Below are 18,735 nucleotides of genomic sequence, written 5' to 3'. Positions count from 1 at the left end.
ATTGGCGTAAGGATTTTATAAGTTAAGATGAATTATTATGACTAGAATCTGGCACCTAGTAAGAATTCCGCCCCCAGATGAGTAAACATTAAGAAGTAGATCCAGGATTTCAAACCTAAGTCTTTGTGATTTCACGCTTCATGCTTCTAATTATTATTCTATTATTCTCCCCTCTAAATGACTTTTTCAAGACACTTAGATTTAAGATGTTCACCGCACCTCCATTCCCCTCTCCCCGGGAATAATAGAAATTTACGATGTCATTCCTTGCTTTGTAGTTCATTCAATACTCATTCACCCTCTCAGCCTGCCACCCACTTACATGGTAAAGGACAGCGTGTGCTTACCACTGGGGTTTTCTTTCATTCGAAGGATCATAATTGTAAAAGCATCGTAGCTCTCGGACACAGTGTCTCTGCCTAGGAAATGCAATAGAGTTTGAAGTAGACATGACCTTGTAGGTTTCATTAGCACTGTACAAGAATAGTGGTTTCTTTGTGTGTGATATTGAATGGGTATCAGGAGGCAGAAATTGGAAATAATCCTTAGAGTTTAAGGCATTATATTCCTCTGAAATCTTAGAGTGGTGCCTTAAGTATGAGTCTCCATTGACCAAAATCTGCTACAAAGTCCAGAAAATTGTCATTTCTACCATATATCTATCACATTTAGACATGCAATTATCTGAGTTTCCCAGTTTTAGTTTCTTTCACATTCATCACTAACTAACAGGCATGCTAAAATGGCTGAAATGATAGGTATTAATACCTAAATATTGATCATCTAACATCTCTCTTTGGTGATGTTATTTGTAATCACAGACATCTCTATCTCATTTGGTTCATTCTTATTCTCTTTGTACTCTGATTTGTCTGATTGACTTTGTCTACATTGATATTCCCGTGTGGCCCTTTCGTTAAATTCATTCTTCCTTAGCAAGCTTCCATGGCACCAAACTCCTATATTCCTAAACCATGGTCCGAAGCTTCAGACCTTTATATTTAACTTTCTGCTGAACAGTTGCACTTGCTTATCTCACAGATTCTGTAAAATGGCAGGACTCAAATTAAACTCATTGGATCGGAGCTCCCTCCCTCACACCTATGTAGCCTCTTTATTTTCATTTTCTGTTGGCTGCATGATCACCTACTCAGTCTTAAATGTCTTCCTGTGCCTCACTCCCCACCATTCAACTAGTCACCAAGTTTTATTGATTCATTGCCAGCAAGGCATGAGGGGAGGTGGAAAGGTCCTATATTTAGAATACTTCATCAGTTCCCTAACTAATATCACTTACTGTTCTTGCTTTACTCATCCATTCTCTACATTGCTGCATGAGTCATAATTCTTAAAGTAAATTTAGTTGTTTTACTCTGTTAAAATCCCACAGGGACTCCTCACAAAGCCGCATGGACATAAGTTCAAAGTCTTAGTCCTTTCAGGAGATAAGCTGAACTACGGGTGTTGCATGGTCTCCTGTCATTTCCTCCTCATGATTCTGATGTCACATATTCTTTCTCGTGTCCCTTCCCAATCCCATCCCCCACTCATGTTTTTGCATCTGAGCTGTACTATGTGTTTTTCCCTGTGGCATCCCTAGGTGCCGTGGCCTGGAGGACCTCTGCCTCCCCATTCCTGTGTGTAACTGCCTGGAGCTTCAAGACTCAATTCAGGCATTATTTCCTTTGTGATGTCTTTCCTTATCCTTCTAATCTTCCTGTGACCTTGTATATTTATTCCTTAGTGTGTGTCAGAGATTACTTATCTTTTTTTTATTTAAAATTTATTTTATTGGGGGCTCTTACAGCTCTTATCACAATCCATACATATATCTGTTTTGTCAAACACATCTGTACAAATGTTGTCATCATCTTTTTCAAAACATTTTCTTTCTGCTTGAGCCCCTGCATCAGCTCCTCATTTTGCTCCTCCCTCTCCCACCCTCCCTCCTCCATGCCCCCTTAATAATTTATAAATTATCATTTTTTTCATGTTTTACACCAACTGCTGTCTCATTTTACCCACTTTCCTGCTGTCCCTCCCCCTGGGAAGGGGGCCATACATTGTTGATCATTGTGATTGTTTCCCCTTACTCCACCCCCTACCCTTACCCTCCTAGTATCACTGCTCCCCTTATTGGTCCTGAGGGGTTTATCTCTTCTGGATTCCCTGTGTTTCAAGCTCTTTATCTTTTATAATGTCCACCAAATCTCTATGAAGCACATTCTACTCTTGTCCTTGTTTCACTGATGAGCAAAGAGTACCAAGAGGTAAAGTTATTTGAAGATGTTATTAAGTGACAGAGAAGAGGTTTGACTCTAGAATGTCTATGTAGGGCTTCTTTCTACTCCACCTTTAAAATCTAAGTGTTTAGCTAAATCTAGCTGATTCATTGCCTACAAGTACATTTTTGAGATGAATTGACATTCAGGGTTGGGCATAGACCCAATCAGAATTAAGAAAATTTGTATGGGTGTCCATTATGCTTTTTCTTAAAACTCCAAAATACCGATTCTCAACCCTTTCTGAATCCATGAGACCAATTAGCTCAGATTTAATGGGCACTAATAGACTTTAATGTATTCACATCTTATAGATTAAGTCAGGTGTTACTTGACTAATGATCTCTGTAAACATAATTCTCAGGTGTCAAATGCCCTCATGCTTGGTAAGTAAGTTCAAGATATAGGTTGAATTGGCTATAGAAAAAATTGGGAACAGATTTGGAAGAAGCAAAACCTGCCAAAAAACCGTAGATCACTCTTTGTAGGCAACTTCTTCATTAAAACTGGAGATAATTCTATTTGCTTCCTGTAGAGCCCCCCAATCAATTCCAAACACTACCAGAACAGATTCAAGGTAAACAAACCTCCATAATGTTTAATCAGAAAATTTTAAACTTCCTTGCTTCATGGGTTGGCATTAGTTTTCTTTCTTTCTTTCTTCTTCTTTTTTTTTTTTTTAAAGAAATTGGATTTAATAGAAAATTACTTCATTAAAAAAATGCTAAGCAAAGTAAGCCAAGAACAAAAGGACAAGTACAACATGAGTCCACTAGGTAAGCTTTAAAAAAAAATGCCAAAGGGGCATAGGGAAAAAGCTACTGTATACAAACATTCCTGGGTGAGGAGCAGATAGTATGGCAGGGACCAGACCAAATATAGGGATGCATATGGTAGCCAACTAAAAAGGAGATGGGGAAAGGGAAATTACTTAATTAATTATAAATGGATAGCAGGGGAACATGGCACTAGCTCACCCAAGGGGAGGGTATTGTTTATATCTCCACAGGGAAAGAGGTACCAGACTTCAACCCAGTGCTCCAAGATGTGAATGCAATATGCTGGTATGGAGGAGGGAACCAGTGGAGAGGTCTGAGAGGCCGGCCCCAATCCCAACTAAGTGGATACCTGCCCCTCCCCCAAGAAGAATTTATTTTAGAGGATGGCACTGAATCTGAAGCACAGGGAGAGAGACATGTCTGATCAGAGCACATGGAAGTAGATGAAAGAGGGAGGGGGAGGAGGAGAGAGTGGAGCACATCCTGGCCCACCAGGGGTCTTAAGGACAATGTTCCCGCTCAGAGCAGCCAGTCCACAGAGAAGACCACATGGCCGGCCCCACTATGAGACATGACATCCCTTACTGACCCATAGCCCTACACGGGACAACAGTGGAGACACAGTGTGGGAATTGTGCCCGATCTGATCCTGCCACACTGAGGCAAAACACTAAGGGGGTGCAACAGAACAGCAAGGGAATGGAGCATAGAGGTCCCCAGGGAATGCGGAAGGTGGACTTTGGGGCCAGGGCTTGGGGCCCCCACAGACTGGACTGGAAAACACTCATAAAGGCCAACAAACGACTCTTGAACTAACTACAAGTTTTTCTTTCTTGTGTGTTTTTTTTTTTTTGGTCATTCATTTGTTGTTGTTGTTTTGTTGTATATTATTGCTTGGTTTTGCTCTGTCTTGTTTTTGTGTTATTATCTCTGCAGGTCTGTCTAAATAAGATAGGCTGGATGAACAATCTGGACAAGGAAACAATGGGACTGACCGTTCTGGGGGCACATGGAAGAGGGGGAAGTGGCGGGAAAGAAAGTGATGTTAACAAACCCACAGACAAGGAAACAACAATTGATCCAAATTGGTAGTGAGGAGGGTATAGGACGTCTGGTAGGGCGTGATCAAGGGTAATGTAACCAAGAGGAATTACTGAAACCCAAATGAAGACTGTGCATGATGGTGGGACAAGAGGAAAGTAAAAGGAAATAGAGGAAAGAGCTAGGAGGCAAAGGGTGTTTATAGAGGTCTAAAGGAATTTACATATGTAAATATATTTATATATGAGGATGGGGAAATAGAACTATGTGCATATATTTATAGGTTTAGTATTAAGGTAGCAGATGGACATTGGGCATTCATTCAAGTACTCCCTCATTGCAAGAATACTTTGTTCTACTGAACTGGCATTCTTTGATGCTCATCTTCCCAAAACAATCACTGAAGACAAAGTGGGTGCATAAGCAAATGTGGTGAAGAAAGCTGATGGTGCCTGGCTATCAAAAGATATAGCATCTAGGGTCTAAAAGGCTTGAAGGTAAACAAGCTGCCATCTAGCTGAAAAGCAACAAAGCCCACTTGTAAGAAGCACACCAGCCTGTGTGATCACAAGGTGTCGAAGGAATCAGGTAGCAAGCACCAAAAGACCCAAAACAAAACAGAACCAAAATCATATTGTTGAGAATAAAGGGGGTCAGAGCAGAGACCCAACCCATCTGTGGGCAATAGGGCATGCCCTCACAGAAGGGTCACAAGGAAAGGATTAGTCAACCATAGTACCGATTAAACAGAAAATATTTCTCTGGTTCTTTGAGGCTTCCTCACTCCCCATTATCAATATCCCAGTCCTGCCTTTCAGTTCTGGCTAGACCTGAGCATGTACACTGGTACAGATAAGAGACCGCAACCCACAGAATCCAGGTCAGATAAATCCCTCAGGAACAGAAATGGGAGTAGCAATACAAGGAGGGTAGGGGGAAGTAGGAGGAAAAGGGGATGGGGAACCAATCACAATGATCAACATATACACCCCACTCCGGGGTGGGGTGGGGGAGAACAACAGAAATGTTGGTGAAGGGAGACAGTGGTTGGTGTAAGATATGAAAACCATAATAATTTATAATTTATCAAGGGGTCAGGAGGGATGAGGTGGGGAGGAAAGGAAAAGAAGAGGAGCTGATGCCAAGGGCTCAAACAGAAAGTAAATATTTAGAAAATGTACAAATATGCTTGATACAATTGATGTATGTAATGTTATAAGAGCTGTAAGAGCCCACAATAAAATTTAAAAATAAATTAGATTTTATTTTTTCCACATTTTAATATTTATTTTTTTCCTGACAGTTTTATTAGTGAATAATTCACATATCATACAATTGAACAGTTCAATAGTTCAGTCACATCAAGGGGAGTTGTCCAAGCACCACCACATCTATCTTAGAGCCTTTCCCTTCCCCCACCCCATGGTTATATCACCTTTAAACTGAGTTGTGCAATCATGATCAGTGCTAGTGCTCCCTCCCCCAATTCTTAATTAATTATGGCAACCAATTTTTGAGATACCAAAGGGTAATCTTGATAGGTTTTCTCAAAGGACACAGGATCATCACAGGCTTATTATGAGGAAAGAGATTTAAAGAACATTGAAAACTGCACTGGTGATTAAAAGATCAGGAGAGTTACACTGAGGAATTGTTGTCCATCACACCAATACACTGGATTATCCTTTAGGTAGCCAGGGCTTTCCTCTGAGAATTCCGTTGGGAAACCTTATTCTGTCCATCCTGCAGACTTGGTCTTGTCTCTTTAGACTTCTTTTTGCTCCCCAAACTCAAAGACCATTTATAAGGAACACAATTTGAATCTCTTGTCGATGCCAAAATTACAGTTTTGACAGTGTAAATTAGAGAGTAAAGAATGCTTCAGGGAAGGGTTACAGAGATGGAAACTTTGCCTTCCGAAGCATATAGACCTAGACAGAGGCTATATAAAGAAATAACAGCTTCATATTTTGATATTTTCACTTACTAAATGACTCCATGGGTTTGTAGCAATACCTAAAACTTTCTATTATGAATTAGATGAAGATTTGCAAAGTAGAATATTAGTTTTAGGTAGAAAACTCATCCACATTGCTTTTTCACCTCATGCATCGCAAACCTCTCAAGGAATCTATCTCCACTTACCCCACTCTCCTCCTTTGTTTCATATTTCCATTCCTCTTTCTTTCCTAACTCTCCTGATTGTCCTTTTGAGATAGTTAAGGTGTATTGTGCCAACCTGGCCAATAAACACATGTGGGATTAATTGAAGGAAGGGCGGAGAGATAAATGGCGTGGAAAGTCTTGCCTTTCTAGTTCTCAGGTCTCTTGCTTTGTGATGGTCGGACCGAGGTGCAGCTGCCTTAGCCAGTTCCCTGCTTCAACTGGCAAGGCTCACTTCCTGGAAGCCATCCCTGACGAGAAGCCCCGATGTAGCCCTGGGTGCTGGAGCAGCCATGTAGAGACCCCTGCTAGCGGTGAGATGCTTACATGCTCACTGATTTGGCTTTCCTCCTGCAGTCAACATCATTGCATGTGTTTTATGAGATTGCGGAGGATTCTGTAGATTGGTACCAGACATATGGGCTAATGTTGGACTTAGGGTTTGGGCAGCACTAGGTTGGGATGTTTTCTTAATATGCACTTACCCTTTATATAAAACTCTCTCTTACACATATGAGTTTCTGTGGATTTGTTTCCATCGTTTACCTAGACTGATATACCTTTTGTTCTTAAGTGATTGATCATTCTAAGGTGTGCATGCCTCGCTAGTGTTTCAGTTCTCCTTAGAGACCTTTCAATTGTTTAGCTGAAAATTGAGCCATGAGATAAGTTCATTTCTGGACAAGAGAGTAAATAAGGGACATGGTTTTTGGATTTCCACCAATCTCTGTCCAAAGGGTAAACACAGTTGTTTTTTTATGTATTGGAGTTTTGTTCCATATTTTCTTTCCTCTGTATGTTGGACCCAAGGAGCTCTGGTTGCATAGTAGTTGTGCATTGGGCTGGAATCCAGAGATGCTTCTCAAGAGAAAGATGAGACTTTCTACTCCCTTAAAGAATTACATTCTTGGAAACCAACAGGGGAGGTTCTTCCCTGTCGGCTAGAACCACTATACTAGCAGGCAAAATTGACTTGTTGGCAATGAATGAGTGATACAGGGCCTTCCTTTCAGGGCAGAAGGTAACCGTTGCTGGGCACCATCTATTTCTTTTGTTCTCAGAGTTGTGGAGACCAATGTTTGTGTGGTATAATTACCCTTATGTAGCTTTCAATTTTCACCACTTTTCTTTCTTCTGGATGAGAAGAAACCAATATTTGCATCTCAGGTGGACACGCACAAGTTTTTAAGACACTAGTTGCTACTCATCAAAGTAGAATATAGCATATTGTTTATCTCTGGCACACACAATGGAGCAGTATGCAACCCTATAAAAGTGATGAACATATGAAGCGCAGCATCTCTTGAGAAGAGTTGGAGGGACTTATGCTAAGCGAAGTTAGCCAAGCACAAAAGGACAAGTTCAACATGAGTCTACTAGGGTGAGTCCAATCAGCACAGTGGGTACAGAAGAAACACAACTTAATACATAATTTACAGGTTGAGGAATAGGCACAGGGTCAAGGGACAGACCAATGCCAATGATGCAAAGGGCACCACAACATAAAGAAGGAGATGGGAGGCTGGGAGTGGGGCTGGGGGAGGGAGGAAAAGACGATGGCATTGGGAGGAGCAGGGCACTAATCCACCCATGGGGAGGTTGTAGTTGATGTCTCCACAGGAAAAGGAGTGAGAGCGAAGACATCATCACAGTGCACCAAGCCTTGAGGGCCATATAACGGCATGGAGCAACCCATTAGGAGGGAGGGCTCCAGGACTGGCCCCAATTCATGCTAAGCTGGCCCTCTCCCTAGAAAAAGCTCTACATAGGTCAACAATGAAGCTACAGGCTGGGGAGAAGGGCCGGGCCGGCCCGCCCACACGAGAGCAAACTAAGAAGGAAAGAGAGTGAGGGACTAGACCTCATTCTGACACACCAAGTCCTGAGGACGACATCCCTGCCCAGAACAGCTAAGGCACAGGGAGGACTGTAGGGCCCATAACAACTTGAGACACGATGTCCCCTCAGTGGAGCATAGTGCTGCAGAGGACAATATGGGGAACACCAGATGGGGAATGAGTCTGATCTGACACCCCCACCCCACACCCCACAGTCCAGCAGATCAAGAAGGGAACATGACAGACCACAAATGGAGGCAAAGTCACGAAGCCTCTGAGGAATCCTGAAAATAGACTTCAGACTCTGAGGGGTAGTGGCCAGAGTCCTGCTGAAACGGGATGGAAATTGTCATAAAGGTCAGGGCACAGACTGGGAACTATGTACAGGGTTTGTTTATCATTACTTTTTTGTTGCTGTTGTTAGTTGTTTGTCAGTTGGTTGGTTAGTGTTTTGTCTTCATTGTATATTCTTGGTCTGTCTATATAAGATAGGCTTGAGAAACAAGACCAAGGAGAAAGAAACAGGACTGATGATTTCAGGGCATCTTGGAGGAGGAAGTAGTGGGGGGTTGCGGTGGTGAATAAATGAGGTCATGGACAGGGGAACAACTAGGGATCTAAATCAAAGGTGATTGGGGGCATAGAGTTCTTGGTAGTGGTGGAGAAGCTGTAATCTATCTCATTGAAGAAGAAGTACTGAGAGGCAAATGAGTAATGAACATGATAGTGGCATAGGAGGAAGATAAAACTTAATAGAGGAAAGGATTAGGAAGCAATATAATTTATAGAGGCATAAACATAGAAGTGTACTATGTAAATATCTTAATGCATAAAATAGGAGTATTAGCCTATGTACATATATTTATATGGCACTACATTGAGGAAGTGGATGGACTCTGGGCCTCTACTTAAGTACTCCCTCAACACAAGAACACTTTGTTCTAATAATGGGGCACTGGGTGATGCCCACTACCCAGACACGAAGACAAACTGGGTGCATAATCAAATGTGGTGAAGAAAGTCGATGGTAACCAGCTGTTAAAAGATATAGTATCTAGAGTCTTAAAACCTTAAAGCCAAACAAGCATTCATTGAACAGAGAACAACAAAGCCAACATAGAAGAAGTACACCAACCTGTGTGATCATAAGGTGTCAACAGGAACAGGCATCAGAAATGAAAAAATAACGTATTTGAGGTGATGGTAGGAGTCCAGGTGGAGACCAGAACCCACCCATGGATAACTGGACATTCCTGTGCAGAGAAGCTGCACGGAGGAGATAAAACATCCAGGGGGCAGTTCAATGCTGGGGAAAACACACAGCACTCCTCTAGTTCTTTAATCCTCCCCCCCCCAACTTTATGATCTCAGTTCTACCTTGCAAATCCCTGTAGACTTGTGTACGTACAGTGGCACAGATGAGAGCTTATAATATACAGAATTCAGGAAAGACAACCCCCCTCAGAATCAGATATGGGAGTAACAATTCCAGGAGGGTAGGGGAAGGGAAGGGGGAGGAAGGAAGGAAGGAAGAAAAGAAAGAAGGAAGGGCAATGGATAGCAATGATGGCAGAAAAACCCCCATCTACATGGATAAATACCAGGATAGTAAGTGAAGGGATAGTATGGGAGGTGTGAGATGTGGATACATAATAACAATACACAGTATATTAAGGGTTTGGGGGTTGGCAGGGTAGGAGAGGGAGGGATAAAAAAGAAGAGCTGATAATCAAAGGGCTCAAGAATAAAGATACTGCTTAGAAACAGTTGATGCTAACAATTATACATATCCATTTGATATAACAGATGCATGGATTGTTACATGTAAGAGCCCCCAATAAAAAGATTTATTAGTAATAAAAAGGGAGAATATTGTTTCTGTGAACTATGTTACATCAATTGACCTTGGTGTCCCCAAAATACTTTTTTATTACTACCAAAAGTAGTAATACTTTCTGGCTTATCCTAATATTGTTGATTAGGATTATCCTAATATTGTTGATTATCCTAATATTGTTGATTAATAACATTATAAATATTTACCTCCTAATTATGCATTGAGATTCACATTTTTTTTAATCCTTGAAAATCTATTATCAGAGGGAATGCAGGGTAAGTACTGCACACGTGTGTAAGCTGACGCTTAGTCGACCTCTTCCATGCGTGACGTGTCATCATCGCCTTCAAGAGGTGGCATTTCTTCAGTGACGGCAGCACTGCTATCGTCAGCGGTGGGGTCATCTTCATCGATCATCGATCCTCCTTCTCCTCAGTCTCATCATCAGCTTGATCATCCTGTAGATGCGGTTGGCGTGCGTCTGGGGATCTTCCAGACTGAAGCCAGACGAGAGCAGCGCGGTCTCATAGAGCAGGATCACCAGAGTCTTCACGGACTTGTCGTTCTTGTCGGCCTCAGCCTTCTGCTGCAAGGTCTCGATGATGGAGTGGTCGGGGTTGATTTCCAGGTGTTTCTTGGCGGCCATGTAACCCATGGTTGAGTTGTCTCGCACGGCCTGGGCCTTCATGATCCTCTCCATGTTTGCCGTCCAGCCATAGGTGCTCGTGACAATGCAGCACGGGGACGTGACTAGTCGGTTGGACACGACCACCTTTTCCACTTTTTTCTCCAAGATATCCTTCACGATTTTGCAGAGGTTTTCGAACTTCGTCTTCTTCTCCTCCTGCTTCTTTTTCTCCTCTTCATCTTCCGGCAGTTCCAAGCCCTCTTTGGTGACGGACACTAAAGTCTTGCCCTCAGACTCCTTCAGCTGCTGGACACAGTACTCGTCGATGGGCTCGATCATGTAGATCACTTCTAAGCCATGCTTCCAGAGGCGCTCGACGAAGGCCGAGTTAGCCACCTGGCTCTTGGTTTCCCCGGTGATGTAGTAGATGTGTTTCTGGTTCTCCTTCATCCTCGTGCAGTAGTCCTTCAGGGAAACCATCTCGTCCCCTGAGGCAGATGTGTAGTAACGTAACAGCTCTGAAAGCTTCTTCCTGTTTTGGGAGTCTTCGTGGATTCCAAGCTTAACGTTTTTGGAGACCTGCTCGTAAACTTTTTGAAGTTCTCTTTATCTTCAGCGAGCTCAGTGAAGCGTTCTAAGCACTTTTTGACTAAGTTCTTCCTGATGACTTTCAAAATTTTGCTTTGCTGCAGCATCTCCCGGGAAATATTGAGAGGGAGATCCTCAGAGTCCACCACACCGCCAATGAAATTCAGGTACTCCGGGATCAGCTCCTCACAGTTGTCCATGATGAAAACTCAGCGCACGTACAGCTTAATATTGTTCTTCTTCTTCCTGTTCTCGAAGAGGTCGAAGGGAACCCGTCTTGGGACCAAGAGCAGGGCTCAGAATTCTAGCTGTCCTTCAACTGAGAAATGCTTCACAGCGAGGTGGTCCTCCCAGTCATTGGTCAGGCTCTTGTAGAACTCACCATATTCTTCGTTGGTAATGTCGTCAGGATTTCGGGTCCAGATGGGTTTGGTTTTGTTGAGGACCTCTTGGTCAATGTATTTCTCTTTGCTCTTCTTGTCTCCGTCCTTCTTCTCCTCTTCCTCCTCCTCATCAGAGCCAACATCTTCTATTTCAGGCTTGTCATCAGATTTCTTTTCTTCTTTCTCCTTCTCTTCCTCCTTCTCCTCAGTCTCATCATCACTCACTTCTTTATCTCGTTCTTTCTCCGCAAAGAGAGTAATTGGGTAGCCAATAAACTGAGAGTGCTTCTTCACAATCTCCTTCATCCTCCTCTCTTCCAAGTACTCGGTCTGGTCCTCTTTCAGATGCAGGATAACCTTCGTCCCACGATCCATGGGCTCACCTGTGTCGGTCCTCACTGTGAATGAGCCTCCTGCCGAAGACTCCCAGGCATACTGCTCATCATCATTGTGTTTGGTGATCACCGTCACTTTCTCGGCCACCAAGTAGGCAGTATAGAAGCCCACACTGAACTGGCCGATCATGGAGATGTCGGCGCCAGCCTGCAGAGCCTCCATGAAGGCTTTGGTGCCAGACTTGGCAATGGTGCCAAGGTTGTTGATCAAGTCGGCCTTGGTCATGCCGATGCCGGTGTCCACAATGGTCAGGGTCCGATCCTGCTTGCTGGGAATGAGATTAATGTGCAGCTCTTTCCCCGAGTCCAGCTTGTTGGGGTCGGTCAGGCTTTCGTACCGGATTTTGTCCAGGGCATCGGAGGAATTGGAAATCAGCTCCCTGAGGAAGATCTCTTTGTTGGAGTAGAAGGTGTTGATGATGAGAGACATGAGCTGGGTGATCTCTGTCTGGAAGGCGAACGTCTCCACCTCCTCGGCCTCCATGGCCTGGTACTGAGGCTGGGTCTCCTCGGGCATCTTCGCATTGGGCATCGGGCTGCGGCTCCGCACAGCAGCAGTAGCAGCAGCACCAAGACGCAGGAGCAAGTGAGATTCACATTTTAGGGACATCTCAATCCCAAGTACAAAAAGCAGCAACTAATTGAAAGTCTTGAATCTATAACCTGATTGCATTTTTAATGGACAGGCTGAGAGTATAACTCTGTTTTCCTGACTCTCGGTGCCTACTATTCTGTCAAGTCATTTATAGCTTAAGTTCTCACTCCTTCCTATTTTTCTTAATTCCAAGTAATTTGTTTGATATAATTTGGATGAAGAAGGTAAACTTACAAAAATAAGTATAGCTGAAATTTTTGTTACTTGAAGACAGAGAAAGACTCAGAATATGTCTTCTTTATACCATTTCTCATTCATCTCCTTTACCATGCCATTTATTTGTAATGTCTTGAAAACCTTCTCTGAGCCATGCCATTTTTCACACATTAAAAATAATTATCTTTTTCTCCTCTGCCCTTGTGGAGTAAGTAAAGTGGCCTTTGTCCTTGGTTTCTGAGACAGAATTCTGAGAATAAATGGTGTGCTTTTGTCTGGGGCTTTCAGGCCACACCTGCAGATTTGTAAAACATGAAGGGTGGACAGTCAGAAAATACTCATCCGAGAGGATGACATCATCATTCAGGACTAGCCAAGAAAAACGTAGAAGAAAAAGGGCAAGAGAGATTCCTGATTGATGAAAGATGTGTGTGCATCTGAGTGTACTATCTTAAGTCCGTCTTTTATCACATGGAAACTCTGCATTGAGTGGCCCTTTCAGACCTTACCAATGCATCTCTTCCTTATTTTTATTATTAAAAGAATGCCAACAGGAATCATAATCATAGACTTCCTGTGAATTCTAAGTTATTCCAGCAAAGGAAAATGAAGGAGTCAATGGGGAAAAGTGAAGTGTCTCATGATTTCTCAAAGTTGTGTAAGGAATCGGCTGATGAGGTATTCTAAAACATAGTGTCTTGTAATGTGTGATATCTAGATCTGGGTGCCTAGAGTGAGAGAGTGAGAGCGAGAGAGAGAGAGGGAGAGGGAGAGAGTTGTGTGGGGTGCCGGTGTCAGGAATGAGTAAACTGGGAACATGAGGGTGGCATGTATCTCCACTTTGGGGGGATTGGATTAATGATGATTCTTGTGAATACTTACACTTCAAACTTATGCTTATCTTTCAAGTCCAAACTAAAAGTTTATCCCTTTGGGAAGACTTCTGCTACTCCTCCCAAAAGAGTGAGACATTCCTTCCTTGGAGATTCCTCAACATCAGTAGTCACTTTTATCAATGACCGCAGCATTCTAGTTTTATGAGGATTATACCTGACCCCTGCCCTAGAATGAAGGGGACTGGGGCCCCAAACTGGAATCTTCATCTTTGTCTTTCCAATAACCAGTCAAGTCCATGGCAGAGGAAATGTCCAGGTCATGGTGTGAAAAAAACAAATCACTTTTCTTTCTTTCTTTCTATATGTTTTCCAGCTATAATGTAGACGTAGGAAACCCAATGCCACCACAACTACCACCAGTTGCCCCAGAGGACACTATTACTCAGAGTAGAACTGTGTTCCATAGAGTTTTCCATGACCGACTCTTCAGAAGTAGATCATCAGGTGTGCCTTCTGGCGCACATTTGAGTGAGCTTTAATATTTAAGCTTTTGATTAGCAGTCAACTTGTTAAAGAGTGTTGGACTCAAGGAAGACAAAGATGTTTTGATTAGACTTTTCAATTTCTTATTTGGACGGTTTACAAGAATTCAAATTGAGAAGATGGTTCTATATGCTATTCATCATCTGGTATTTTGCCTGTGAAATGGAACACAACTGTCTGAATACTTGTGCCTTTGAGTTAGTTATAGCTTCTATTTAAGTTTGAAGTGTTAGGTTGATTGCATGTGTGGATGTAAGGCAAATAAACATTTTTGGAAATAAAAAGAAATCTTTGAACTAAACACATCTTAAACAAAAAAAATTACCTCCAAACGAACCAGAGACATATGTAGAATGCAAATGTTCAAACCCTTTAGTAAAAAACAAGTGGATAAAATCGTTAAGATCTAGGGTTAGGCAAAGTGTTCTTAGATTTGACAACAAAAACATGCTCTATGGTGCAAAAAATGGAAAATGTAGAGATTATTATTATTAAGAACATGTTTCCTGTGAAAGTCCAGTGAAATGAAAACGATGAAGAGAAAGGCTACACACGGTGAGAATATATTTACATATCACATACTCATCAAAGGACTAATATAAATAATATATAAAGATGTCTCAAAACACAATAAGAGGTAATAGGCATGTATATATGTATATATATTAATATATAATGATAGGGATATAGGTCTATGTACATATATTTATATGTTAAGTGTTAATATAGCAGATGGACATTGGGCCTCTACTCAAGTCCTCCCTCAATGCAAGAACACTTTGTTCTAATAACCTAGAATTCTGTGATGCTCACCTTCACAACACGATAGTTGAAGTAAAAATGGGTGCATAAACAAATATAGTGAAGAAAACTGATGCTGCCTGGATATTACAAGATATTGCATCCAGAGTCTTAAAGTTTTAAAGTTAAGCAAGTGACCATCTACCAGGGAAGCAACAAAGCCCACATGGAAGAAGCACCGAAGCCTCTGTGATCATGAGATGTTGAAGGGCATCAGAAGACCCAAAACAAACAATCATATCTATGTGAATGAGAGGGGTCAGAGTAGAGACTCAAAGTCCATCTGTAGACAGTTGGATATTGATCAAAGAAGAGTTACAAGGAAGAGATGAGTCAGCCAGGGTGAATTATAGTGCTGATGAAACACACAACATTCCTCTAGTTCTTTAAAACTTTCTCCCCCACTATCATGACCCAATTCTACCTTACAAATCTGGCTAGACTGGAGCATGTACACTAGTACAGATAGATAAGAGCTCTCAACACATGAGCTCCAGGACGATAAACCCTTCAGGAACAGTAATGGGAGTAGCAATACCACAAGATAGGAACAAGGTGGGAGTGGGGGGAGGGGATGAAAGGGGTACTCATAGCAACAAATGATGTATAACACCTGCCCCCAGGAGGATGAACAACATAAAAATTTGTGAAGGGAGACAGTGGATGGTGTAAGATATGAAAATAATAATTTATAATTTATCAAGGGTTCATGAGGGTAAGAAGGTATGGGAGGGAGAGGAAAAAGAGAAGCTGATATCAAGAGCTCAATTTAAAAGAAAATATTTTGAAAATGATTCTGGCAACATATGTACAAATGTACTTCATATAATTGATGTATTGTGTTATTAGAGCTGTAAGATCCCCAAATAAAATAATTTATAAAAAATTAATAAAAACACAATCCAATTAGAAAATGAGCAAAAGACATGAATAGATATTTCCCTGAAGAGGAAAGACAGATGACAGTTAACTGCATTAAGAGCTATTTGATATAATTAGCCATCAGGGATATGCAAATTAAAACCAAATTGAGATAACATTACTCACCTAGCCAAATGGTTGAATTGAAATATAGTGACATCACCAACCTGGCCAGGATGAAGAGAAACTGTGAGCCTTTTATTGCTAATAGAAATGTAAGTTGGTAGGGTCGATTTGGAAACAGCTTAGTGGATTGTTTGTTTTTATCACTAAAAGGTATAGTCAGCATATGATCCAACAATTTCATTCTTGAGAATGTATCTGTAGTAAAGTGAATTATTTAATATGGCTCTTTTAGCCATAGTCTTTGTTACTCTTAGAAATGACCTTTTCCCTGATGGATCTATATATTAAAAGGTGGACAAAGATATTGATGGAATTTTGTGATTCAACTGTGAGTGATTGTTAAGCTGGTTATTTGTGACTGCCATCCAACTAGGTATAACATGAGACATTGCAGAAGCAAGAAGGGGAGTTGCACTTGTATCAGTGCTTCCTTAGACCCCCAAGATCCCTGCACATTGAATCTTCTTGGTCAAGGAGATAGCTGTGGCACCAGAGCAGCAACAAAGGAGAGGAACCCACAGAACCAAGAGCCAGAGTAGGAGTAGGAGAATGAACTTCCAGCCCAGGGAGCAAGAAAAGCTGAGTGCCTTTGGATAGGATGCTGACTTCTAGGCTGTGGTACGTCCAGGCATTGAATTGAGAGAATTAGGCTTAATTGAGAGATTTGGGCATCTTTGGGCTGAAGCTTATGATGGAGTGGTGTGCCCAATGGGAATTTATTGGTAGCAACCCTAAAGGCTTTGATGCATTTCATGAGCAGACAAAAGGCCAATAGACCATGTGGCTGAGAGGTCAAAGTGGAAAGAGAAGCCACCTGTAGGCATGGCTGAAAAGAGGCAGTCCAAATGATTGTATCCTGAACATTTATAACTTATTAGGGTCTTAAAAAAACCCAATAATTGTTTGAGTATTGTCTGCAAGTTCTATGTGGCCCCCATAAAGAATTATTGAATCCGGTTGACAATTAGTAACATGGGAGTGACAGTAGGTGTCAGAATTGATGAAAGTAGTGGGGGAGAGTAGGTTTAGCCTCAGCTTCAGAGGAATCTAGCTTGGGTAGATGGTGCTGATGCTGGTGCTGTTGATTCTCTTCTTCTCCCCTTGTGGAGCTCCAGGAGTTCAGCTGTGCCCATCGCTGATGCTTCTGCAGGATCCCAGGGAAATGAAACTGGACCAATAAGCAACATCATGATAAACAGAGAAAAGGTAGAAATAGCCAAGAATTTAATTGGATTATATTCAAAATCAACATGTATGGAAGTAACCATCAAAAAGTCAAACAATACAATGCATTGAGCAAATCAACTAGAAAAAGTAACTTTAAACCACTAAAAAATAACAGAAGTATTACTTTGAAGACTAAGGTACTTACATCTTGCCCAAACTATGATATTTTCAATCACCACATATGCAAATGTAAACTTGACAATGAACAAAGAATATTGACAAGGAATTGGTGCCCTTAAATTATACTGTTGGTGAAAAATATTAAATATACCATGGATTTCCAGAAAAAACAAGCGAGTCTGTGTTGCAAGAATTACAGCAAAAAAATTTTTCTTAGAAGCTAGGCCGGGGAGACAGCATCTCATGTATTTTGGGTACGTTATCAGGAGAAACCAGTGTCTGGAGAAGGAGATCTTGGTAAAGCACAGGGTCAGCCAACAAGATGAAGGGACACAGTGGCTGGAACAAGGGGCTCGAACATAGGCATGGTTGTGGGGATGGCTCAGGAGCAGGCAGCGTTTTGGTTTTGGGACATAGGGCTCCTGTGATTTGGAAATGACTCAAGGGCACTTAACAATAACAAACTCTGCATGAGAACAGCTTAGTGTTTTGGAATTCCCTTTCTTTGCAACATTATCCAAAATTTGTTCTGATCCACACAGTCTAATAATAAAATACAGGTAAATATTCCTAGTATGCTTTGCTTTAAGCCAAGATCTGATATGAACAATATCCTCCTTCTATATCTTCTTCTGAATTAGGTTTACATTTATAGCAGTTATTTTGATAAACTTCTATAACCATTTTATATCTTTAGCAAAACTGGAGTGTGATTATGGAGGGAGGGAAGGTGGAGAAAAAACAAAAAAACTACATATACAGGGATTTAATGGGATACAGTTACTGAGATGAGCTGTGCGACTGCATAGAATATATTTTTATGTATAAGCATTATGTTTCACAAACAAAAGGAAAAATAAATAACAACAATGCAGAATTTAAATGAGAAGATATTTTAGGTCTCATAAAACACTGTGACAATTTTACAATTCTGCACACATATATTGAGCGCTGATCTTATGTCCCCCCCCCCATTCCCCCATACAGACACGGAGGACATACAGCAACATGTCGCCTTCACTATTCATCATCCCAGTGGGATAGATCAGCAGGTAAACTCAGGGGCTGCTGAGATATGAGTGTACCTCTTAAATGTATTCACCGCACCAGCTTCCATAATACCCCCTGTTACACACAAGTTTAAAACAAATGAGAGAAGGGTCATGGCCTTAAAACCCCTTGAGATGTCTTACACATGCATCTAAAATCTGAATGACAATGAAAGAGGAAAAGTGAAACAGACTTGGATTTTTGTGATGTACAGGTTCATTTCAAAAACAAAACAAAATAACCCTTGAGTGTGGTATTAATAATAATGTTCAAAAATGTTTGCGTCCTGTTGGCTCACCTTTCCTTGAAATAGGCACAGATTTGGATCTCTTCCAGAACAGAAAGTTAGCTGTTTTCCAAATTTCT

General features: G+C 41.5%; 1 pseudogene; it reads right to left on the bottom strand.

The window, feature by feature from the left end:
• Positions 1 to 10,209: 10,209 nt before the first annotated feature.
• Positions 10,210 to 12,451, bottom strand: LOC142425725 (heat shock protein HSP 90-alpha pseudogene; annotated as a pseudogene).
• Positions 12,452 to 18,735: the final 6,284 nt, after the last annotated feature.

Source organism: Tenrec ecaudatus, chromosome 1, assembly GCF_050624435.1.
Source record: "Tenrec ecaudatus isolate mTenEca1 chromosome 1, mTenEca1.hap1, whole genome shotgun sequence".
Classification (NCBI taxonomy): Eukaryota; Metazoa; Chordata; class Mammalia; order Afrosoricida; family Tenrecidae; genus Tenrec; species Tenrec ecaudatus.
This window is presented reverse-complemented; position numbering and strand designations above follow the sequence as displayed.